We start from the raw sequence: 23,198 nt of genomic DNA, 5'->3' as shown, positions 1-23,198 counted from the left end.
TTTTAGACTCCTGCTGTCTTGGTTAGTGGGAGAAAAGAGCTCAGGGTGAGCAGCAAAAGGAGACCATTGCAAACTAGTGTTGAAGATGTCCTCATTCATAGGGAAAGAAGGGATGGAGAGATGAAAAGGGGGGGCATGATGGAAGGTATATAAAGAAAAGGAGAAGTGGAAAATGAAGTAAATCTGTAACAGTAATCTCTTGTTCATATACAGATATATATTAACCTTTCTATATTGGTCTCTCCACTGCCATACCTAATTATTAATGCTGGAAAGAAAGCAAGGACAGATATCTTGTTTTGGGTGGCTTTTTGCAGGCATAGTCAGGTCAGTTGCTTTTATTTAAAGTGTATCAGTTGCTTTTATTTAAAGTGAAACCCATAAAGATTTGCAAGAAGAAAAAAATAATTCCATGAAGAAACAGAACTCAGAAGTTCAAGATAGGTTTTAAGCACTGACAAAGTAAGAGGTTGAAATTCAGCAGGGGTAACAGAGCACTTTGTTTCCCAAAGTTTTATTTTGTTTTCTAAGTTTGTCAGAAAAAAAAGGAGAAAAAAAAAGACAAAAAAAAAAAAAAAAGACCCAGTAAAAGATAATTTATTCATCATATACAATCTGTTAAAATTATAGCTAGTTCTGGTTCTACTAAGAATAGATGCTTAGCATAACTCTGGAATACCATCTAAACATGCTCCCTCATTGAAAAAGACAAAGGGTTAAAACAGTTCTCTTTAAAAAAACCGAGTGGAAAAGCAGAAGCTAAGAATTGTAAAGAATTATTTTCAAATAGCAAAGAAAAAAAATGAGGATGTAAAGGAAAAAAAAACCCTCACAAACCCTTGTGCACTGGAAGCATATGCAGTTGCATATTAATGACGGCATCTGTTATGTCCTGCCTCAAGTTCCTTTAACCACAGAATGTTACATAACCACTGTCAGGAGATTTAAAAGACTTCCATTAATTTGTGATGGCAGCAATTAGCAAGGAGGGTGTTAATACTTACTGGTGCTCAAGCTGTCAATTTCCAGCTATTTTTCATTTGGATGCTTTGTAAATTCTCACTGTTGTTTACACAAGGATATCACTGCATCTAGATAGAAAACAAAATTTTTCTTACTGGTGTGAGATACTCACCAGACAGCTGAAATTGTTTTAGGAACAGCTAAGGATATTTTGCTCAGAATAAAATCAATACTATCTATAAGTCAGTACATACAGAAAAACTAGGAGGTGCTTGTTTGATAAAGTATATTTCTGTTTGAGCCCATTGCAGTTCTTGCATGTTACATGCTGACATATGTGCCCTATGTAATATGGCAATGTGAATGGTATGAAGTAGATCTTGGTGAAATATATTTGCGTTAACATCTTTTCATAAGGAAAAAACATTTAGTAAGAATTGAAAGCTTTTTAATGAAAACACGCTAATTTTTTTACAAATAGATTCTTTGACAAGGTTTCTCTAGTCAAACACTGAGTTTGTGGTCAAGAAAATACAGTGACTTGAACCTACAGGACTTGAAGCTCCCAGACAGGAAAGTATTTTTTTCACGTAAGAATGAAACTCGGTAGCTGAGTTGACAACATTTCTATGTCTTACTTTAGAGTTAGTTGCTCATCACATTCTAAGAAACATGGTGGAGGCCAAGAAACAGCACAGAACATCAAGGTATCAATGAAGCTCTCTTGTTATTTTCTATTACAGGTGATGCTCTGTCGAGGATAGCATAGACCCAGTCTCCTTAAAAGTTCTGCTGGAGGTGGCATCCAACATCAGGAAGCTGTAGTTATGCCGAGCTAAATACGTGATCATTTAACTTAGCAGATTTAGTCATCCTATTGTGGAATGCCAGTTCAGACTGGTTTTGAGATAATTAGTCATTTGATAAAATTACAGTATGGTCCAGCATCCTGAATCACTGGTGGTGTTTTGAAATCACTTATTAGTTCACACATCTATTATAAATATAATACTAGCCTATATTTAAAATATTTTTGTGTCACATGGGTCTGCAAATCCTTTATGTAGTATAAACATATGGAATTGAAGAAGTACATCCCCTTCTGGAAACAGAGGGCAGCAGCTGAGCTGTGCGAACCATGTTGTATAATGATAAAAGGAGAGAAATTTTTTCCAAGGAAAGCAAATTCCATCACCTACAAAGAACAGCTATGGGATCTTTTTTATGACCACAAAACCCCAAAAATCATAGAGGTCTTACTTGAAAGATCCATAACACAGTAAACTGCATGCTACTGGGTTTTTCTCTGCCTCAGATTAATTACTAGGTTAAACTGGCACTGTCCAAAATTAAACTTTTGATTCTGTGGAATTTATTTCATGCTTAGCATAAAAAATACTGTGATCTGTCCTAGTAATATCTCCAGGCTGCATTGCTTGATAACATTAGTTAATACATACTGAATTGAAAGAGTCCCCATCATCTGCAATGGTTTTCGCAATCTGTATTTAAATGTTCTGTGCCTACAGTATTCCAAGATAAGCAGAAATAATATTTCTTGGGTTTTGTGAGCCTTTTTTCCCCCACTGGTAAAATGCAATAACTTCCAATGCTCAGTTTTGACTATAACTACAAATGTCTTTTACTCCTCTGTGATCATCAGTTGCATGGCTAATAACAGCAGGAAATTCTGAATAACCGTAGAGTAAGAGGACACCTGGGGACAGGCAGCTAAATCAAACATATAATTGAACTGTGGAGCTCATTTTCAATGGATGTTGTGGATAACAAAAGAATAAATATGTGTTAAAAGATGTTAAACAAACAGAGGATTGTCTATAAGTCACTATTAAAGATGATGATCCAGATGCATTGTCCAGTTCAGAAAATTCAAGAAGTATTTTTTTTCTGATCATTAATAATAAAGGAAAGTTTCAAATAATTCCCTGTTTATTGTCCCTAATTACCTGCCTTTGGTAGGCAAAGGGAGGATTGTAGGTGGCCAAAGAAGGACCTTTGGTCTACTACAGACTCTGAAAGTACTTATATTCACTCCCTGGATCAGGTTCTCCTGGGGAGAACAACCATACATCAGCTGCTGTAGCGGTTGGGAATGTACCGCTTCTTACACCTCTTTGCTTCCTTCTTTGCAGCTGCAGCCCAGAAAGGGGAAGGACACAGTGCCAGCACTGATGGCTGTCATGACCTAAAAGGAGACATTTAGGATGACCTCCTCCCCTTATGACCAGCGACCAAGTTTGTGATACCCTTGGACCGACAAGGTGAAACACCACCAACCAACCAGTTTTATGATATACTAATAGAAAATACAAGACGTGGTTAGATACAATAGCTCAATGGCGATCACTTTAACTGGATAAGCCAGTCCTGTGCCACATGCTGTTACTTAGATCTGGTCAGTAGTCAATAGAAAGACAGACAGGAGAGACGAACGGGGTGGGGGAAGTGTAGAGAGAGAAAGTGAAATCATCAGCTGTGGATCCAGTGGTGTTTCACTGGTCCTCTTCACCCTAGGTGTCTTGGGGGGGGTCCCACCCATGCTTTCATTTACTTGCATTTTATGCTTTCCAGAGGGGACACTACATACAAAGCAAGAGTGGGTGTCATCTGTCTGCATGAGCTCAATGTGTGAACGGTGGTCACAGGGGGTCCTCATTGGTGGTCCTGAGGGTTGTAAACAACCCCTGCTCTGCACCTAAGCTGTTATGTTATGTTACCACAGCAGGTTTTTCCAGGAAGCACTGGACAGAACCCACCATTGCAAGACCTAAAGCCATTCCATCCTGTACCCCCTTGTGGTTACCAAGTTAGGCAGTTCCTTTCCAATCTGACCAGAACAGCTTTGCACCAGCTCCACTTGAATTTGTGCACTAAGCAATGTTTCAGGCAATTATCAATATATCAGATCTTACAATGGAGGAGATGGTTCTCTGCTGTGTCACAGAACATGGCTCACAAACCTGCAGGACGTTAGTACTATACTACATAGTACTGTAGCATATAGTATTATACTATATGCAGTATTGTAATAGTATTTGGAGCCAGGGAGTTCTAAAGAACTGATGGTGCTGTGATGGGATCGAGCCACGGTTTCTCTGGGTGGTGAATGGGGAATATGAGTCCAAACATCCTTTTGCCCTCAGAGGTTGGTAAAGGGTAAAGGGTGTCTTAGAGATCCACCTTTGTTAAAACAGCGTGTGGGAGATACTGAAATATGAATTAAATTTGTTAATGAAGCCACATGCCCTTCTTACACTGATGTCATGCAGGGATTTAAAACTGTCCATCCTGTACGTCAAAGCACAGCACATGTTGATGTACTTTAATCTTATAGCTTTGGATATCAGTGTGTTGAAGTTCAATATGGGGGTATGCCCTTTGCATACCTCATGCGATACCAGAAGCTGACCTGGGCAGGCTAATGTTAACTTGAGCGATCATATCTGCAAGGAATTGGACATCCTGGATTGCAATGTAGACCCACTCACAGATAGTTGGGGAGTCAAGGCAGGCAAAAACTATTAATCTTCACAAAAGCATTTTGAATGTAACATACCTAAACACCACATACAGATACTGTTTTACACGCTTAATTTATTTGACTTAATTATCCTAGTATATCAGTTGTACAACAATATCTGTGTCGAAAAATGCTAAAGGAATGTGTTGATGCCCAGAGGCTAAAACTACATCTATACAGAACTATTTATGCCAATTGCATTAGATGCATGCTCCAGTCCATGTGGTGTTCAGACCAGCACATGATCACAGCAGCCTTTTTGGCTTCCAGGCTGTGAAGAATTACACCTAGTGTTTCCCTGGGGGATTCTCCATAATAGAGACAGGATACAGCAGAAGTACATCCCTGGCATTGAGAACTGCTCATGAAGATGGTGGTATTGAGGGTCCCACTGCAGGAAAGATTTCAGCTAACTGGAGTAAGTTCAGGGGAGAGACACCAAGACATAGAGGTCGAGAGCAGGGGGGCTGTAGCGCTTGCCTTGTGAGGAGAGGCTGAAGGACCAGGGCTGGTTCAGCCTGAGAAGGGACACCTTATAGCAGCCCCTTGGTGTGTGTAGGAAGGCTATTAAGGAGACAGAGATACGGTCTTCACACTGGTGCACCGTGAAAGGACAGGAAATAACTGTCATGACCTGGAACAAGAGAGGTCCTGACTGTGTATAAAGAAAAGCACTTTCTTCCTGCGGAGAGCCAGCAGTAGGACAGGCTGCTTAGAGAGCCTGTGCTGTTTCCAGCTGTGGAAGTTTTCAAGACCCAGCTGGATAAAAACCTGAGCAACCAGGCCAGACCTCAGAGCTGGCCCTGCTGTGAGCAGGAGGTTGGACTGGAGACTCGTGAGCTCCCTTCCAGCTGGAATTATCCTATGATCTTATGATCCTATAGGTGTAACCATTTCAAACGTAGTGACATTCACATTCAAATCCACAACTGAATCTGTTCAAACTTTGGTCTTACAGACATTAACCAGACTCTAATTTTAGCTGAATTTTTCAACCATTTTTCTGCAAAGAAAGAAAGGAAGGAAGGAAAAAAACCCCACTGAAATTCATGTTGATGTGAGAATTTCAAGCAGTGTTTCTATAATTCCATGTCCCTGAAAAGAAATCTTTGCCTTTGGAAGTAGTTGTAAAAATGGTGGCAGGCCAAAGGTAGCTCCTGAATGGATCCTGTCCAGAGTACAAAAGTATCTTGGAGGTGGAAGGCAATTAGGTTTTGCTCAGGATAAGCATAGCTTTTTAAGTCATCCTTCAAGGTGCATACTCAGATCTGTGTCCAGGATCTTGTAGACTAATATGTCTGCTTTCTGCAAGGTTCCAGTGAGTATTACATTCTCAGAAGCACTGCAAGTCACTGAGAATTTCAAAGCACTTGACAATGTTTTGCATCCCTATAAATATCTTCTTTTCTTTCTTTCTTTTTTTTTTTTTTTTTAAGAAATCAGGGTAGGAAGAAACTTTCAAAAAAACATCAGCAAAACTAAAATCAAACCACAAACTGAAACAAAGAAAGACCCAAAACAACAATAAATTAAAAAAAAACCCCAACAACAACCAACTGAAAATGCTTTACTGAATAAGGCATACCCCTCACAAAGCCTGCAGAAATGTAACAAAAATTTCAAGTTGCTTCTGCCTCCAGATACATTAAACAGTGAGTATAGAGATTTATTTTTTTTGGATAAAAATCCTGATCACATTGACAAAAACAAGAATAGTATCCAGATTATACACTGTATTTTGAAACATTGTACTTCTACTTTTTATCCAGTACTCACAAGTTCTTAGTTCTTAAAATGTGTTTGGTTTTAATGTTACTATTTCTTTGGTGCTCCTCCTCTCCTATGTATTTGAAAATGTGCTCTGTAATATCCCAATTTTAATGCTCATAAATGTCAATGAACCTACCTTTTTGGAAAATGTGCTCTATTTCATATTAGTGTCGTGGCTTAACCCCAGCTAGTGACTAAGCCCCACGCAGCCGCTCGCTCACTCCCCCCACAGTGGGATCAGGAGAGGATCAGAAGAGTAAAAGTGAGAAAACTCATGGGCTGAGATAAAGGTACAGCAAAAGCCGCGCATGCAAGTAAAGTAAAACAAGGAATTCATTCACCACTTCCCGTGGGCAGGCAGGTGTTCAGCAACTCCCAGGAAAGCAGGGCTCCATCATGGCTAATGGTTACTTGGGGAAGACAAATGCCATAAAGTTGAACGTCCCCCTCTTCCTTCTTCACCCAACTTACATACTCAGCATGACGTCATATGGTATGGAATATCCATTCAGTTAGTTCAGGTCAGCTGTTCTGGCTGTGTCTCCTCCCAATTTCCCGTGCCCCCCCAGCCCTCTCACTGGCATGGCCTCAGAAACCGAAAAGTCCTTGATTTAGTATAAACATCACCCAGCAACAACTAAAAGCATCAGTGTGCTGTCAGCGTTACTCTCACACCACATCCAAAACACAGTGCTGCACCAGCTACTAAGAAGAAAATAAACTCTGTCCCAGCTGAAATTAGGACAAGTAGCGAAGAAAAATTAATTCAGTGGGAAAGGTTTGTGGTGGGTTTGCAAAATGCCATTATTTTATATATTAATAAAACTGGTGGAATCTATTTTTTTCTTTATTATATTTTTTTATTCCAATTCTTTATAAATTATTTGTTTTAATTTACACATACAGGCAATATACACACCCATGGGCTCACTGTAGCAATTTGGATAATTAAGTAAATTCTGTTTGCTTTTGAAAGTGTATTTGGATTTTTATTTTGATTTGATGTTATTTTTTTTACTTTATCTGACAGATATTGGCTTCAATTATTATTGTTCACTGTTTTCAAGACTTAAAAGTTCTGCAGAAAGCACGATATCCTTATCCATAGAATAGCCATCTGACGCACAGAGAGCAATGAATTCGAGCAATATATCAACAGTAGAAAATCTATTGCTACAAGAGGCTGCAGCCCAGTTTTAGGTGGAAGACCTTTTATTTAAAAGGATAGGTGTTCCCAGAATACAGCCTGAAGTACAACTATCCTTTGCAAGAAAACAATTCTCTTTGAAAAGCAAAGCACTCAGCTAGCGTTCAAGTAAGAATACATAATCAGGAGAAAGTCTGAAAAGGAGAGTACCATCCCTCCTGATTTTCACAGTAAACCTACTACAACTATCAAGTGCAGTTATTGATCTTTATTTATTATTGATTATTATTGATCTTATTATTTGTTCTAACCAAGACTCTCAATGGTTGCAGCATAAGTGCATGACTGGCAATACAATAGGTGTGATTCAAAATATGTCGCCTTTCTGCGAAGCAGCAGGTTATTTAAATTACCTATTTTTTCTCCATTATTCTAAAATATATTTTGTGTTTAAAGATGGCAGCAATATTGTTAGATACACCTTATTCATCTCAATGTAATGTGTACATCCACTGTAATGACCTACTGAAACATGATGGAAAAAACTGAGTATGGATGCTTTTATGTAAAGATACAAAGGTCGTATGTTGATGCATTAAAATTTCTATTACTCTAATTATAGACTCCTTTAAAAATGCAAAATATGCCAAAACACATGTATATAAACATTCCATATTTTCAATATAGGCTGGCTTCCATTTCACACATTACTGCTTTCTGAAAGCCTGAATTTCAAAATTTCTTTCATAACGGAATTTTAATCATAAATTCACTAATCTGGCTTTTAAAATCCCACCTCTGACCAAAGAGCAGTATCAATTGTAGAAGTCTCACCATATATTCACTGCCTCAGCCAGGTTAACCAAGCATAGCTATCCTTTGGAGAAAAAGGACCAACAAAAACCCCCAAACCCCCAAAACAAACAAATAAATGTAGAAGCCTGAAACACCAATTAGAATGCTCTGGTATTTTTCAAAATTCATTTAAATATATATATAAAAAAAGGTTCCTTTTCTAATTCTAAAGGAGATTTTTAAAAATGCAGTACTTTTTTTTTTTTTTTTTTTTTTTAATTCCAAGGTGTACAGAAGATCAAAATGTTTTGAATTTCTAAAATTAATACAAGAACAGCTAGGATTTACATAATCTTCAAGTTGTCTCTTGTCTTTGTTACCAAACTAGGAGAATAATCTAAAGGTAAAAAGCTTTTCTGATCAGTATAAATCCTGATAAACTTTTAGCCTTTCTTTAAAAGAAATAAAATTCATTGCATCTAAGAATACTTGCCCATTGCAGATATACACTAAAATTCCATGCCATCAAAGGTAGTTCTTTGTTGCTATTGTTGTTGTTCATACAGTTGTCAACAAGACAGACATGTAATTGACTAATACCTAGCTTTACTGGACTCAGTCCATCAAGGAATGCTTTTATTGCTGTTCTTTTATTTATTCTAAGTAACTGCTTCCTGACTTGTACTTTTCTTGATCCTCTTCTGGACTATGTAGAGCCTAGAAGAAAAAGAGTAAAAACAAATGGAATAGCACTGAGCAGTGCTATTGAGCTTCATTATCTTTTTTGAAGTGTGATATACCACCAGCGGGATTTTTACTGCTTTAGGGAGACAAAGTATGTAGATATAAATTGCAAAGAAGAAAAACAGAATTGAGATTCTATGTATTCAGAAGGAAGAATAGGTAAAGGAAGGTAAAATAAAAGCAAAGCCCCAAGTAAATAGAAACATAAAACATTTTGCATGAATTTAATGTTTAAAGTTGAATGAAGTCATAGTCCTTTCTGCAATATAACTGCAGAGCTGACTGAAAATGGCTATTTAATTCTTAGCATAATTCAGACTAATTAATTTGTTTCTTATAATTTTACAGAGTTCTTTTGCAGTTCAGCACTTTCTGTATTTAGCTGTTTAAGTTGGTGCTGTGTATGACTGATATAACAATGAAATGTGAGCATTCCAAGTGTGAATAGATACAAATTGCCTTGTTAGTGGCTGAAACATCTGGCATAACATATTTTTACAGTAAAGTGAAGGTGAAAACCACATTTACATTTGTTGGTACTATCCTCCACCTTATTATTCAGTTTAGGATTTAGATTAGGCTAAAAGTACCATATTTTGCGAACAGGCATTAAAACATGCATTTCAGAAGGAAGAAAATGAACCTAGACCTGTGATTAAAGAAAAAAAAAAAAAAAGTAGATATGTCAGCTACATTACACTGCCTAAGAAGAGAACTGGTCACAGTGTCCTCTTCTTACCACTTGCAGGCAACTGATGATAAATCTTAAATTCAGAAGGGGTCATAAAATCTCTATGCCACAAACAACAAACCACGTCTGACACTCTGGTAGAAAAACTGAAAGAGAGAAATTATGTTGTCTTACGGAACACAGTAGGAAAATGATATATTTTAAAAGATTTTGGTTCCCTGTGACAGAATAAACTTTGTTAGATGATGTTCTTAGACAATAAACTATGCTACCACAACTCTACCATTGAGTGTATCATATGAATAAGAAAACATCTTGTTATTTTGCATCCTTCAAATGGCCACCTAAGTTATTACACCTAGCTATATATTTCTGAGGGGTTTTTTTTCAGGTTGTTGGTTTTTTTACATGCTCACAAACACACACTCACAAAAAAAGGAAAACTTACCTGCTTAGACATAATTTTACTTGTGGCTAAGAGTGTGGGAACTTCTGCCTGACTACTGAGGCAAATGCTACTTGTTCAGTATCTTCAGTCGTTTACTTCTGGTCAGTGGTCCCACTGAGCTTTTGCACCTGGCTGCCTTAGAAATGGCACTTCTGACTCTTTCAGCTTATCCAGAAGTAACTTGCTTGGAAGGTGGACTGTTTCCCAGTGACAGGAATTCAGGGAAAAGCTGAGACCCTCACCACTGTTCAACAATATTGAAGACAGAAAGCAAAGCTGTGACAGGGTGGATATTGGAAGCAGAGATCATGGGCTTGAGACTGAAGGGTAATGCAGTAGAAAGACACTGGAAATAGGATCTTTGATTGATAGCATAGAAACAGTGGGCATGGATCAACACCCCTCCTGAAACATAGCAAAGCATTTAAAAAAAAATCTGAAGAATTATGTATACAGAGATCATCACAACCTCCTCTATACTTAGGTAAATACAGTAACCAACCCTCCAGGCAGATCTAGAAATGATCATGGAAGAAGTCACCTTGGAAGGCACAGAATTTAGGAGCTCCAGTTTCATCCAGGTTTATCCAATGGAAAAAAGGGTACGAACCTTCAGCATGTGTTCTTCTGAATCCCTGCACTAGATACCTACAGTTATGTGGTGTAAATTTTTCTCCCACAGTATTTCTCTTTTCACACTTCGTTGCTGTAAATGGTTTTGTTATTAATTCTTTAGTAATGTTTTTTAATTACCCATTAGTACACTAGCAACTTCCCACATAGTAAGACTATGACTGTGGAGGACAGCAGAGGTATAGTCCCCTGGTTGTAATCAAGATGTATGAAAACAGGGGACACAAGGAAGCTCAAGTTAGCCTTAGGCTGTACCACACTTACTCACACGAATTTGTTTAGATTTATTTAGTTGAGGTTAGAAAAGAACTGCAGAATTTGGACAACAGTTTCTTACAGTTCAGCATTTTGAGAGCATTCTGTACTTCATGCCTAAAACTGTTTACTTTCAATTACAGGCTCACGCTGGTGAACATTAGGGGTCATCACTCAGCCACTTAATTGTAGACAAGGCCCAAAGAGACTACTGTCACTTAAAAAAGTAACAGAAACAACAAAATTAGACTCAGATTGAAATTTGGCATCAGCCCAAGCATGGGAGGGAACCAGTTATCTTGGATGGATTGTGCAAAGCACCATTTATCTGGATTTGTAATGTACTACTTCAGGCAACTTTTTGATAAATTCACACTTAAAGGCTTTAGTGCTTATTCATATGCTTACACTGTCCATGTCATTCACAGTTTTAAAGATTAAACAAGCCTTAAACATCTTAAGGCATTAACAGTGGAAATAATTACTGTGGGCAACCTGAAATTTATTGCAATGATTAATGCCGGCTTGTGTATCACTTCATTCCTACATAAATCTTAAAAATAATACATGTAGAAAACAGTGATGTATCTTCCACTTTATTGGTTACTCTGGTATTTGCATCCCCAATGCCCTATGAAGTATGATTTAAGTGTCTTCTCTGATATCTGATATCTTTGATGAATCAAGTGACAGAAGAAGACAAAATTCTGCTTCTGGCAAACCCTGCAGTGGACTACCACTGAGTAAATGTGCTGAAGAGTAAGTGTGGCAAATTCAGAGAAACAGTCGCACTTAGGTAGTTTAATAATAATGAAAAAAAGAATGAGAGAATGCTCACAAAAGTCTGGTCTGGGAAGATGCTGAAAATACCCGTTTTATATGATGTGCTATGGATAGTGATGTAAATATATCTTCAAATAGCAAGCTCATCAGTGACATCTCTCAACAGAAACAGTCACGCACAGTGTTACGCACACAATTCAGTGTTTGTAGGCAAGAAGTTCAAGTTTTCACTATTTCTTGATCTCTGAATTTTCTGGAGCTTTATGGTAATTAAACATAATGCATTTTTACACTGTCATAGCCTTCTGTATCTGATTAGCTATGGGTTTAATATTTTTTCATCCTATTTTATTTAATTAGAACCGCTGTGTACATTCTTTCCATATTTTTATGAAACATATTCATTTGCAGAATGAAACATTTGCAAAAAAATGTGAAATATCATAAGTTACTTGTTTTGGATTCATAGTCAGAGATGTTTTCAACAGCTCTTTAAAATCATTATGACAATTATCATCACTGCATTACTAGCTAATTGGATTGAACTGATCCTTTGCAAATTGAGACAGCAATTATTTTTTTTTTCACAGCAGATATCATTAGCTAGGAGCAGAAGTGATTCAGTACCAGCCTGGAATCTGATATTCTGGTATGTTTTTAAACAACACATTTTATATATTCACAGTTGCTTGTGGATTCTCCAGTGACTCACCACCACTGGAACAGAATGATGAGTGTCATGACAGTGCAAGCACATGCTATCTTCTCTTCTCCATAACTGAACAGAGTGATTCTGGAGGAAGTTATTGGTGATAGCTCACCAGAGAACCTTTTAGATATTGGAATGATTGGTCTTTGGTTTCATACCAAAGATCTCTGTCACCTAGGAGAACTTAAATATAACTATACAAGAGGGTTCATGGACAGGGTAAACACAGCCAAACCATCTAGAAAGAGATTTTCTAATCTTTCTTACACTGATCAGGAAAACTATGTTAGAAAACATTCTAGCACACTGAATTTTAATGACATTAAGTAATCCCAAAGGTGAGGATCACAGCAGCTCCATGTAAAGTGCTGTTTGGTAAAGCAATGTAGAGGAGATCTGCATGCTGCCCTAAGGCCACTGGACAGTCACCTGCAGGACTCTGGCTCATTAACATGTCATATAAATTCTTGTGAAGCTGGTCTGTTTCATGACCATGCACTTTAATAATTTAATATTAATATCCTTCTTGAATACTGTTATTTTTCTTTTTGTTGTTCCTTGGGCTGCTACAATTAGCAGCCTGCAGAAGAAAATGTGCATTTGTACATAACACCAGTTTTACACATCTTCACCTGTTTTTTCACTAGAACTTTATACAGTTCTTTAGGTCTTGTGCTAAAATTCACATGCATCTTTCAAATAATTTAATAGAACCAGATAGCTAGTTTGCAACGATATTCCAAAAAGCAAAGAGATTAAACCTATATTACTTTCTGTCTCTTGCTCCCTCTTGCAAGTATTTTAGCTTACTGTCCACTAATGCTTTTTATGTATATCTTTCAAAATGTGTAGAGGCAATTGGCATGAACTGAAACACAGGAGGCTCCATCTGAACATCAAGAAGCACTTTTTCACTGTGAGGGTGACTAAGCACTGGCAAGACAGGTTGTAGGTCTCCATTGCTGGAGATACTCAGAAGCCACCTGGACAAGGTCCTGGGCAACCAGCTGCAGGTGATCCTGCCTGAGCAGGGCGGTTGGACAAAATGACGTCCAGAGGTCCCTTTCAACCTGAGCCATTCTGTGATTCTGTGAATAGCTATAAGCAGCTCAAAACAGAGAAATATAGACAAGACAATAACTAACAAGAGAATAAAGCTAACCAAAACATCTGAAATCCTACAGAATATAGCTATCACATGTCCAATCAAGGTTGTCATGTCTTGCTTTAAAAGTAAAGTCAGATTCACGATCTTCAAAAATAAGGTATCTTTATTAATACTAGAAGATGTAAATCATTATACTTAATGTACCATGTTTAAGTGAGGAAGAACAAATCAGTTCTCAGACTATTTTATTAATATCCCTAAATTGAACTAATTTTTTTTGTAAGTATCATTTCCATAAATTAAATTAAAGAGAATAACAGCATATTGTAGAAGTTGTAAAACACGTTTTTGGTTTTGGATTCAAATATGAAATTTCAGAGAGCTTGAGCCCTAACACACAAGTAGATTGTATGTATATAGCAGATCCAATACTGACAAAAAAGACTTTCAGAAAATTATTGTCCTAAACTTAGAAGAAGAAAAATAATGTCATATGGTTGGTTTGAATTAGATAAAAAATATTATTAAAAAAAAGAGTAAAATTTAAAATTAAATTAAAGACCTCTCACAGAGTGCTAAAGAGTTGAATAATTTTGCAAGAACTGAAAATGCACAAGGTAGAAGCACATAATCTAAGCAATCTTCTTTGAATAAAATTACCATATATACAGAAATCAGCACATAAAGGTTTTAGGTACCTAGAAACAATTCATAAGCAGATTTAGTGGTTGAATGAAATAGTAACAAAGAATTACAATAATCTAGCTAATCAAAGTGATTTCTTCATGAATTGGAAAATAAAACCTAACTCTGTGGAACACAGAGAATCACAGCTCAGCAGCCCTCCGCACACCCTGGGGCTCATCCCACTTGTACTGGTGTTCAACCTCCTCAAGACGGGTGTTTCCAAATCCCTATCATCTGCCAAAGCTAGTACAAAATTACTGGTAGCAAAGAACTGTCTCCCAGTATAAGATCACTCCGAAGTCTTCCTGCCAGTCTTTGGAGACAATGTTCACGAACCATGGAATAAAAGCTATGTCATTATTCTTAGCAGTGTTATGCATCTGTAAATAATAATAAAGAGACTGGCACATCAATACCTGATATTAGTCATTTGCTTTTTTTTTTTTTTTCTTTCCTATTATCTTTTAAAATGCCTTCTTGTCTCATGGACTGTTAGGTTTTTATTAAGACATCATCAATAGGATGTGAAACGAGTAGTCAGAATTGCTCCCTAAGCATCAGCTACAAAAGGCTCGGCTCCTTTGATTAAAAACTGTATACACAAATAGATAACTCTGATGTAGGAACTATGGAACCTTTACCTCAGAACTCAAAAGGCTGACTGACAGCTGTGCCACATAAATCACTCTTTCTTCTTGGTCATTTTGGCACTGTTTCTTCAATAGAATTCATAGGTCTGGGATGCCTCTTTATTTACCTGACATATTTTGATATAGCCAAGCAAAATTTTATTTCTCAAACTCTGGAAAATGCTAGACTGTTAACTAAAGAGTTGGGGGTTTTTCTTATAAAAAAATATATCCATATAACTGTTGTATCCTCAAAAATAACTGATGGAAGCGGTACGGGTTTTGCAAGTGGTCAAAATGCAGAAATTCATTCTTTTTAAAAAAATGAACTTCTTAATTTTAATTCTCTATGAAAACTAAAAAGAGTTTAGAAACAATGTTTTGTAAAAGAAAAATTCTGGAAAAAACCTTCATCTCAGCTTAAATAAATTGAAGAGTTCTTTGATTACACTGAAAATCTTTCCAGTTTCTATGTTTTATTGTATCATTTACATAGCAAAATACATTGCAAGAGGCTGATTTTTTTAAAGAAAAGATGTTATAATTATGGAATGTTAATCATTATTTTTTTCTTCATGAAGTTTAAGGACTAGACATTTCTCCTGATATGGAGATGTTCATTGATATTGTAATAGTTGAATGGGTCAAAGACCATAGACCTCACTCTAAAATTTTAATTATATCTTTACTTCTGCCAGAATAAAAATGAATCCTTAGCTCCTTATCTGACATTTTTCTAATACTTTAGTATTTGAAGAGCCCCTTTAATTCCTGATATTATGTATTTTGATCTTTGTTTTTCTTCTTGCTTCCACTTCCCTCAATATTTTCTCTTTTCCTTCTCCAAGTACCTGTTCCTCTCTTGCATCATTCAGCTACAACCACAGTGACTTGCAAAATTTTCTACAAGAAAGTAATATGAGATCAGATATACAGATACTTTCACACACGTATAATATACATGTATATACTATATATACATATAAACTTTAAATATGTCACTTAAAGGACAACGTCTTACTATCTTATTAATTATAGGTGAGATATTGTAACAAAATTTTTTGTGTCCTGTAATATGCTTGAACATTAGAAGTTTCTTCCCTTGTTTATGCAGTGTTTACTGTGTTTTGCATTCCATTTAAGCGTCAAGGCAGTAAGTTACATCACTGATATTAAGTCAGACCATATATACCAGCAATTTTTGCAGTATTCATCTTGTTTCATCGCAGGCTGCATCCACGGAATTCAACTGAGTTACTGCTAAGTGTGGAAGTACAGAATAAGAATAAAATCTATCCTTTGCATCTTTCTTAAAAAAAAACAGCAACTAATTCTTCATTTTTTGATCACATTAATTTCCCAGAAGCCTTAAATTAATATTAGGAAGACTTATGTGTCTGATTTATATCATATAATTCATAATTTATTGCCGACGGTATTTTAAGTAAGGAGAAGATTTTTATTTATTTTTGGTCTTGGTTTTATAAGTTTACCATCATAAACGGAAAGGACTGTCTTATTTTGCTTCATATTTTACAAACAATATATAGAAGTATCAGTCAATTACTAAACTTTAATTGCTTTCCAACACAATGTGCAAAAGTCTATATTAAATAATTATAAAGATTTACATATTTCCCTCTGACAGTTACTTCTCATCAGCAAAATCTCCTATCTAATCAAGATCTTTTTATATTTTCACATACCAAAAGGGAAAACACAATTTTGCTATATGATCCTTCAAATATTTATGCAAAAATCCTGAAACTAATCACAGGAAGAAGTAAAAAAAAAAAAAGGAAAAAAAATATTTGCAAAAAGCTATAGTGAAAATATTCATATTAAAGAAAGTTACAGACCTTAAAATACAATACTTCTTTATCCCTGAAAAAAAAATAAATGACAATCTGAGGAGTATGATGTTTGAGTGCTTGAGCAATACTGTGGTTTTACGTCAAGTGGCTCAATGGGGCTAATGTCCTATTTGCATAGTATAGGACAAAATGCAGCAGGTATCCCATGAGGCACCATTGCATTGGTAGGTGTTAAATAACCGTGAGAACTCACTCCTGCATAAAACGCCTCTGGTTTTGTGCTTAGAAGTACAAAATCTGCAAAGCTAATTCAGTCTGTGTACTACGTCTGCTATAGTCTTTAGGTCTCATCTGTAGACCTCCCCAGTGTAGCCAAATCTATTCAAATAGTATGTTGCAAATTTCATTCCATACACATCTCAAAGAGATGTCAGTGAATATAAGATAACTAATATCCTTTTAGTGCTTTTAGACAAAGATGATGTAAATGAAGTTTTAAAGTTCTTTGAAAAAATATATTTTTTAATAATAAATATTTTTTTTTTCCACACATCTTTTTTTGGTTTACTGTAAATATTTTCTTTTCTCGAACACCCTGATTATTTTGTTCTGTAGGCTTTTGACTTTTTTGGTTCAGTGATATCCTTGGGTTTTATTTTTTTTAATTCCAGAATTAATCACTCACCCATATTTTTCTACCATCAGTCATTTTCTGTATCACTGATGAATTTGGATATATTTCCTTTGCATTATATTTTGTTACATTTTTCTTATTTCTTAAGCAACTGAAGAGGAAGAACAAAAAAACCCCTACATAGTATATAACATCTTACATTTTCAAGCATAGCATTGATGCAAAGTCACCACCAATGTTCATATGCTGATCCAGTGATCATGTCTAATTATTCTGTTTATAGAATATGAAATGTGGAATATGAATTTGAATTGCAGTCAATATTTGTCTAAACACTCCACAAAACTGCATTGAATCTCACTGTGTAGTGAATGGTTTAATATATCATTTTTAAAAAAGAAGAGTAAAAGATCTTTAACTATTTCTCTTCTGTCTAGAGTAACCATGATGTTCCCCCTTTGAAAAGTGAAACTTGATTCCTAAAGCTGTACCTTGTAATAACAGTTTTGATATTTCCAATGTTTTTGATATATAGTCATTTATTTAGAGCAGGGGTCCTCAAACTTTTTAAACAGGGGGCTGGCACATGGATGAAGTGGCAGGCAGTCATGTGCGGCTGCTTGGTTTCACCCCCCAACACCTCGCAGGGGGGTTCTGTAAATACTGGGGGCCGGATTGAGGAGCCTGGGGGGCCGTATCCGGCCCATGGGCCATATTTTGAGGACCCCTGATTTAGAGGCAAGATAAAAAAAAAAAATTAAGAAGGACTATGTAAACTTTTTTAAATTTTGTAATATTTTTGCCAAATGCACCAGAGAAAATACTCTTATGAAGAGCAATGTAACCTTGAAACAAAAAGTAACCATTACCCCTGTTTTTACATTATCACATACTGAATGACACTTTGACTGTCTGTCTCCAAATGACAGTAGCTTCATTTCACTCTGCTGATGTATGTGGTTCCAAAGAAGTTAAAGATCAGCAAGTATTTTGACTGCTATAATTCAGGAGCATGACTTCTTCAACTTTCAACTTGTTATATATGGTTGATACAGTTGGTTTTGCTTTGTTATTTGTTTTTAAATTAGAGTCCTAATTCTTCATTCAGGAGTTGAAATAAAGTTCTTAGTTTTTTAAAATGTGCTAAGCACCTACCTTTTTTTTTCTACCAGTAAAAAAGAGGATGTTTTCTTGAACAGTGCATGCTGAACTTTGAAACTCTGCTATTAAATACTGCAGTAAATATCTACCTTATTTTTATTGAAGGTATTTATTACCTTATTTAGTTTTTTTCTTTTGTTTTGCTTTTCCTTGGGCAGCTTGACTTATACCATGGTCTTATACCATGAAAAACAGATGTTGCTGCAGTACAGACTGAAGAAAGGATAAATGGAAAAGACATAGAGCAGGTAGATCTATATATATACAAAATCAGTCTATCATTCTTCTCAAGTTTTCCATGCAAATCCAATGGTTAGTATTACAAATTTAAAGTATGTGCTTATATTTTGTTGAATCTAAGTGAATGCAAAACAAAAATAAAGCAATGGATAGCCAAGCATTAAATTTACAAAGGGAACATAAACACCACTCAGGAAACCACTTGTTTCCCTTTAGAAACAGAAACCTGAATAGGTGCTGTTTAAGTCAAAAGACTTTACTCAGACTTCTTTTATTCTCCAAATACTGCATAAATTCTGGAAATCACATGCAGCTAAGTGTCATTTTATTCACAAAATATCACAAAACATCATGATAATGCTCTCTTGGGTTCTTTCTAAACATTCTTAAATTGATATAAGGATAGCTGGCTTTGTGAACCTGTTGAAATATTCTAAGCAATGTAATCACATCAGGACAGACTTTTTCATGACCTAATTTATACTACAGGCAACCTAGAGCTGATTCTTAGCTGAACGAGCTGAATTATGATATCCAGTGCTGAAATCATCAAGCCCTCTAGAGCTGTTTTCAAAGACTTAAAAGATTTTATTTACCTTACCTAAGAATTTATTTTTTAACACTAGAAAAAGAGAGTTTATGAAGCTAAGCAGTCCACATTGTACTCCACATATTTTCCCAGATATATATTTTTTTAATTTCTTACTAATAATTTCATTTTTTTCTTAGGGTTTGGGTGGTTGTGGTTTTTTTTTTTTGAGGGGGAGGAATGTTTTGTTTGTGGGGCGAGGGGGCTGGGTGGGCTTTAATAAATGGGAAAACCTGGAACAAGCAATAAAAAGTTCTTTATATGTTCCACAACCCCAAGTATTTCAGAGCTTTTTTTTTTTTTTTTTTTTTTTTTTTTAGCCTATAAGGTTTGCGGGTACCACTAAAATCCAGTATCTCCTTGCCCTTGTTTTCAGTGCTTGCTTACTGTATAAAATTTGAGGTTTGTTTTTGGTGTTTTTATTTTTTTTTTCTTCCTCCTGTTCTGTTGTCTCCATGCACTGTTCTGTACATGTACTTGCTTTTCCAGCTGGTATTGTAAACATCACCATCCTGCATATGTTAAAAAACGAGCAGCCTGCTCTTTCCACTTTTAAAACTCAGAGTAACAGAAGCAGATTGGCATTGTTTTTTGACATGCACAGCGCACATTACTGCAAGATGTCATATTTCCCCAAAGGGGTACTCAGAATGTCAAGAAACTTGGACCAGACACAAGAAGATCATAAATATGCTACAGAGAACACACCAGGATATTTGTATAGGATTATCATTAGGTATCAGATGAATCCTGTTTCATCACATGCTCTCTGTGGAATAGGATTTGATGGTTACATACTTATGATAATATGAATTATATCTCTATTTTAATACCACTGCTTTGCAAATAAGATTTCAAAAATAAGTGGTGCTTCTATTTATTCTATAGTTTAGATCTTTAGAAATCTTAGTTAAGAGAAGAATGGAATTGCAAAGTTTTCCATGGCCATAAACATCACTTATTTACGCTTCATACCGTAGGGTGGATATTCACATTGTGCCAGGAACATTAAAAACACAGTCAGAGGCAGTCCCCACCTTAAAAAATCCAAATCTGAATTTATTTGATATGGAAAAATAGTAGTTTATAACTATCTGAGGGCAGAAAAAAAAAGTGTATTACCCTATAAATACCTTTTAAGTAAAAACTTTACAATGTTTTAATTAAAAAATGCAGGCAAAAAAAAAGTAAATCTAATTTCATTTTGATCCAAGTGCCTTTTCCCCCAAAAAACCCTAGTAGAACAAAATGTAATGAAGAGTTTTATGTTTTACTTAGGCCACAACCTTATTACTTCTTCTGGGAACTATTTGCAATAACCTATACAGTGCAAGTCATGATTCCTACTTTAATGGTTCCTATCTTGTGGACAGTTTCCCTTCTAATAAATCTCCACCCAAGAAAACTCAGAAAAAGAATGAACCTGCTACAAGCCAATGCTACAATATTTTGATATCACAGCTGGTCTCCACCTACTGTGACCCATAAATATAACCCTGAAAAAAAGGATAAAATGTAACAATTTAGCACATATAAACCATTGATTTACCTTCTGTAGGTGGAACTTTTACACCTGTTTATGCTTTCAGATTTCACCATTAACAACCCTAACTTAATGGCCACCTATTTCCATGTGGAATAACAAAACCAACCCTGAAGAAATTAAATCCTGATTTACCAGGAGATTGGTAATACATGTCTGTAAACAGCACTGTCATGAACTGACACCCCTTTCCTGTAGTAACTCCCTCCCTGTGAAAATGCAGCCTCTCGGTACAGCCACATACTGTTAGAAGCAAATCTGTGGTGCAGTAGTTTTGCACAACTTATATTTTCCCATAGTCCTACAGTTTTTGTCCTCTCTTATTTTATGTGTTCAGAGACTGAGGGTAGAGATGCTAAATCTGGGCTTCCCACTGCAGGCTTTTGCACTACTCAGCCACATTGCACCTTTTTCTTCTTATACCCTACATGGAAACCTCCACTCCAGTAGCCACGGTATCACAGATTGTACAAGCACATTCTGCAAGGTCTCAGTCTGGCCCTAAAATAGAATTCAGTAAATTTCTCCATGCCTCAGATATTCACCTAAATGGTGCAGGAACCGAGTGGTTTATACTAGGACTAATCAGAAAAAAAATCAAATTGCAAAAGTCTAACTGTGCCAGGCAACTTCCTTTGATGACTTCCACAACCAGCTAATTTTGCTCATTTCATAGACTGAGCCAAATGTTGTGTGAGCTATATACAATCTTCAGCTGTACGTACTGTGCATCTCTATTAAAAAAAAATCCAGCCTCTAGAATAAACATACACTTCAGTTCCTCTCTCAGGCCTGCCTTCCTGTTTATTGGTCCATTGATTGAGTTTTTTCTCAATATCTGTTATCAATATTTAAACAGACCTTATGACCTGTGGCTGACTATTCCGGATCTTTCCCATAAGTAAGCAAAAAACACCATATTTTTTTTTTTTTAAGGGATTGTGTAACTACCTGTCTTTTGACAGAATCCTGGCTGCTGCTGCTGCATTGTCCGTACTTCAGTTGTTTTTTCTTGGTAAAGAAGTCAGCTCATTTCTGATTAGCTGTTTCTGAAGATATGGACCAAATTCATTCTACCACAGAAACACTGTGTTTTATCACACTGAGTATGCTGTTACGGACTTGCTCATCACAGGTGGTCTTCACACAGAGGTGCTTGGCCTCAAACCTGAATTTTGTTTCTGAATTTGTTCAAAAGTATCTGTATCACATTCCGGGTCCTGGTATAATTATATTCCTTTGGCTGTTGCCTCCAGGGAGTAGAAACTGCCAGTTATTTATGGACTGGTTGGTAATATTGTTATTCATCAATATATGTTTCTTACTAAGAAAGCAGCACACCGTATCTCTGACCGTAGGGGTAGTTTTGCCATGGTCCTGCACTCACAGATGAAGGAGAGACCTGTCTTGTTCCTCAGAGCTTATCCATCCATCCCTCAGTTTACAAAGGCAGAAGGAAAGAGTTATGTGTTTGGGGAAAAAGTCCAGCCAGTCACCCTATTTCCCTGGCAAAGTTTTTTATTTGTGAGATAAGAAAGTTATCCACCAGCTCTCACGTGCCTCAGCCAGTCTTGCACTGTTCTTCATATCAGCTCGCTCCCCATCTGAAGCCCTTCCTCACAGTCGGCTATGTGCTTACTGCAAGGCAGAAAGGTTGGAGGCAAAGCAAAGCCTAGGTGAAAATAATCACCTGCTTCTCCAGCCACACTTTCCTGCTTACCTTTACAGGGACAACCTTTATGCTGGGGGGCAGAAAAACTCATCCTTGATGCCTGACCTTGGCCCTATTGCCAGCTGGCCATCCTCATTTCTCTTCCATGCCTTCCCCTGTAGTTATTATGGGAAAATTTCAGCAACAAACATTTGTAACACTGATAATTGTGTTTGTTGGGACATGGACCTCACAAAGCTGCTGAGCTGCATGTAACCACACTGCAGGGCTCTGCAGGCCTTTAGGGGATGCTTAATCTTGGGAGAACAGGTTGGACTTGTCATCCCACTATGCATGATGATCAAAGGCTTACCTTGGTCTCACTCCTACCTGCCCAGTTACATACTTTCTAAGCACCTGTCTTGCTATCTTCAGAAGATTGGAGTCTTTAAAGGAGATACTTACTTTCCTCTAGTTCTAACAAAGACCTTTGAGACTTTGGTTGAATGGGAGCTGTATTTAGAATGCTAGACAATTGAAAACTCAAAATGTGTCTGTCACAGTAAAGCACGCATATACTTCTAATGATAAAGCATAAAGTAAATACAGGATGGACTACTGCCACCTCTTGGCTACCTATATGTTAAGGCATTTAAAAAAAAA

General features: G+C 36.4%; 1 long non-coding RNA gene across 1 annotated transcript in view; it reads right to left on the bottom strand.

Moving 5' to 3' along the window:
• Nucleotides 1–1,003: 1,003 nt before the first annotated feature.
• LOC129735745 (uncharacterized) overlaps nt 1,004–23,198 on the bottom strand; it is a 41,122-nt gene continuing 18,927 nt past the window's right edge. Inside the window, exon 3 of the long non-coding RNA XR_008731586.1 lies at nt 1,004–1,091. This is a non-coding gene — a long non-coding RNA (uncharacterized LOC129735745). The remainder of the gene's footprint in view (nt 1,092–23,198) is intronic.

The sequence above is a fragment of the Falco cherrug genome, chromosome 3, assembly GCF_023634085.1.
Source record: "Falco cherrug isolate bFalChe1 chromosome 3, bFalChe1.pri, whole genome shotgun sequence".
Lineage (NCBI taxonomy): Eukaryota > Metazoa > Chordata > Aves > Falconiformes > Falconidae > Falco > Falco cherrug.
Note: the sequence above shows the minus strand (reverse complement) of the source record. Positions and strands in the feature narration are given on the sequence as shown.